Consider the following 4,022-nt stretch of genomic DNA (forward strand, 5'->3'; position numbering starts at 1 on the left):
CAACCTCAATGGAGCACAATGGTGGAGATTATGGTGTGGCGCCGGTGATGATGGGATATGTCGGTGCTTTGGTGATGGAGATCAAAAGCACAAGATGATGGTGATGACCCACAAGTGTAGGGGATCTATCATAGTCCTTTCGATAAGTAAGAGTGTCGAACCCAATGAGGAGCAGAAGGATCTGACAAGTGGTTTTCAGCAAGGTATTCTCTGCAAGCACTGAAATTATCGGTAACAGATAGTTGTGTGGTAAGATGATTCGTAGCAAGTAGCAAGTAACAATAGTAACAACGGTGCAGCAAAGTGGACCAATCCCTTTTGTAGCAAGGGACAAGCCTGGACAAAATCTTATAAGAGGTAAAACGCTCCCGAGGACACATGGGAATTTCCGTCAAGCTAGTTTTCATCATGTTCATATGATTCGCGTTCGCTACTTTGTTAGTTTGATATGTGGGTGGACCGGCACTTGGGTACTGCCCTTACTTGGACAAGCATCCCACTTATGATTAACCCCTCTGGCAAGTATCCGCAACTAGCGAAAGAAGAATTAAGACAAAGTCTAACCATAGCATTAAACTAGTGGATCCAAATCAGCCCCTTACGAAGCAACGGATAAACTAGGGTTTAAGATTATGTCACTCTAGCAACCCATCATCTACTTACTACTTCCCAATGCCTTCCTCTAGGCCCAAATAATGGTGAAGTGTTATGTACTCGACGTTCACATAACACCACTAGAGGAAAAACAACATACAACACATCAAAATATCGAACGAATACCAAATTCACATGACTACTTATAGCATGACTTATCCCATGTCCTCAGGAACAAAAGTAACTACTCACAAAGCATAATAATATTCATGACTAGACAAGTATTGAATATCATGAAGGGTCTGAACATATAATCTTCCACCAAGTAATCCAACTAGCATCAACTACAAAGAGTAATTAACACTACTAGCAACCTTAGAAGTACCAATCGGATTCGCGAGACGGAGGTTGGTTACAAGAGATGAACTAGGGTTTTGAGAAGATGGTGTTGATGAAGATGTTGATAGTGATGAGTCCCCTCCGATGAGAGGAGTTTTGGTGATGACGATGGCAATGATTTCCCCCTCCGGGAGGGAAGTTTCCTCGGCAGGACGACCGTGCCGGAGGTCTAGATTGGTTCTGCTCAAGTTCCGCCTCGTGGCGGCGATGTTTCCTCACGAAAGCCTCCTCCTGATTTTTTTCTGGAACGAAACCCTCCTTATAGCAAAAGAGGGGGCCAGAGGGCCAACAGGGATCCCACAAGCCCCCTAGGCGCGGCCACAGGGGTAGACCGCGCCTAGCAGGCTTGTGGCCTCCTGCTGGCTCCCCTCTGGTACTTCTTCGGCCCAGTATTTTTTATAAAATCCAAAATAAATCCTCGTTGATTTTCACGACTTTTGGAGTTGCGCAGAATAGGTATCTCAAACTTGCTCCTTTTTCAGGCCAGAATTCCAGCTGTCGGCATTCTCCCTCTTCATGTAAACCTTGCAAAATAAGAGAGAAAAGGCATAAGTATTGTACCGTGAAGTGTAATAACAGCCCAAAAAGCGGTAAATATCAACATGAAAGGATGATGCAAAATGGACGTATCAACTCCCCCAAGCTTAGGCCTCGCTTGTCCTCAAGCGAAAGTCGAGATCAATAAATATGCACACATGTTTAGAGATAGAGGTGTCGACAAAATAAGATACGGACATGCAGGGATCATGATAATAGTCAGAACATCAATATCATCATATAATCTCTTATTCTAAAGTGATAATTCCATCACAAAGTAAAGTATGGATCAAGAACCTTATTGAGAATTAACAACCAATAGCCTAAAGTCATTGAAGCAATTGCAATTTATCATAACATCGGAAAGAGTCAAATAAGAGCTTGTAAAGCAAATTCACATACTCAATCAGCCTTTCATCTTCTAGGATTGCTACAACTCACGTGGTACTCATGAGATCAAAGTTTAAGTCGGACACAGAGAAAGATAGGGGCGTATAGTTTCGCCTCCCAACTATTTACCTCAAGGGTAATGTCAACAATAATAATTCATGAATACTTACTTCCAAGTTGACATATGAATATAGATCTTTCCCTGGCATATGACATTAGCCAAGAAAAAGGGCGAAATAAGGAATTGGTGTAGATCACCATGACTCTTTCAAGGGCAAAAAATTAAAGGTACAAGATAGGCCCTTCGCAGAGGGAAGCAGATGTTGTCATGCGCTTTTGAGGTTTGGATGTGTGTCCTCTTAGTGTGAAGGAACGTCACTTTATATTGCCTCCTGTGATAAAAGAACTTTATTATGCAGTCTGTCGCTATTATGTCTTCCTCATCACAGGTTTGTACAAAGCTTATTTTCCACACACTAATAGATCATACATAATTAGGGAGCAATTTTTATTGCTTGCAGCGATGACAACTTACTTGAGAGATCTTCTTCAATCCATAGGTAGGTATGGTGGACTCTCATGGAAAAACTGGGGTTGAAGGTTTGTGGACGCACAAGTAGTATCTCTACTTAGTGCGGAAGTTTTGGCGGATATGATGTGGAAGCAATCATCACATGCTAAGGGATCTCCAGTCATATAATATTGTTCGGAACCAAGCAAACATAATTCATTATGTTGTCTTCCTTGTCCAACATCTACTTCTAAGCATGTAATAGTTTAATGAGTGTTCACAATCATAGATGGTGTCAAAGATGATATATTTATATGTGAACCTCTCCTTCTTTATCACTTCCTATTAATTGAAACAATGAGCAAGGTCTACGTTTGTCTACCCTCAACAAGTTTCAATCATCATTCTTTTTATATCTCAAGCCATCACTTCCCATAAGATCATTACATGATCTTTCATGCTTTTGTTCTATTATCTTTCTTTTGATCATGGCATGAGGCAAAGCCCTTAACTAAAACTCTCTTTATTGTATGTCTCACCAGCTCGAATACATCGGGGGAGACACAAAGCAAAACTCAAGCCTAAAACACTAAGGACTTTATTCTACTAGAGAAAGATAAAACCAAAAAGGATCAAACTAAAAAAAGCTAAAGGCAAAAGATGTGATGGTGATACGATACCGGGGCAACTCCCCCAAGCTTGGCACAAGCCAAGTGGATTGCCCATACCCATGCTTAGTTGTATTCCTTTGATGGTGATGGTGGTGGAGTTGTTGCAACATGGGTTTGATCCTCCGTTTTCCAAGGCATAGGTGCTCCATCATGGAAAGATGACCGAGTCTCCGAAATCCTCAAATCTGCAGCCAACCATACTGATTTAAATCTATACTCATACTCACAGTTTTGGTTCTGCAGGTCATAGATCTGGGCTTGGAAGTGATCAATTCTGTCATGGAGCCTGGAGAGGTGCTTCCCGATGTCATTGGCATCGATCTTGTGCTTGTTATTGAACTCCGTGATCATCATGTGGTTGGCGTTGAGTCCAGGCTCCACCATCCCTTCGCACTTGAAGACTTGTTGCTCCATTGCTTCGAGCCTCGCCTCCATGCTTCCGGTCTTCTTGGGCTGCAGCAGAAACAGGCTCGAAACGAAAACAGAGGAAATTTGCGTGATACGAGGGTCAAACCTTTCGGGAGAATATATAATGATATTTTTCCGACCAGAAGGAGAACTCCGCAAGAAAACGGAGTCTGGGAGGCACACAAGGTGGTCACAAGCCCCCCAGGCGCGGCCAGGGGGTGGCCCGCGCCTGGCAGGCTTGTCGCCTCCTCGTGCGCTTTCCGGACTGCTTTAAATTTTTCTATTTTTCTAGAAAAATTCCTACTGGAAAAGTTTTGGAGTTGGTTTACTTACCGAATCACATACCTCTTCGTTTTCGAAGTCTGAAACAGGCTGATAAATATCCCTTATGTACTCCTCCGGAGTTATGGTATTGATAATATTGCTTTCAACATTTATGGGAGTACCTGAGATATAATGCTTGATTCTTTGCCCATTTACCACTCTCGGAAAATTACGTTCTGTGTTGTTGA

The sequence above is a fragment of the Hordeum vulgare genome, chromosome 7H, assembly GCF_904849725.1.
Source record: "Hordeum vulgare subsp. vulgare chromosome 7H, MorexV3_pseudomolecules_assembly, whole genome shotgun sequence".
Classification (NCBI taxonomy): Eukaryota; Viridiplantae; Streptophyta; class Magnoliopsida; order Poales; family Poaceae; genus Hordeum; species Hordeum vulgare.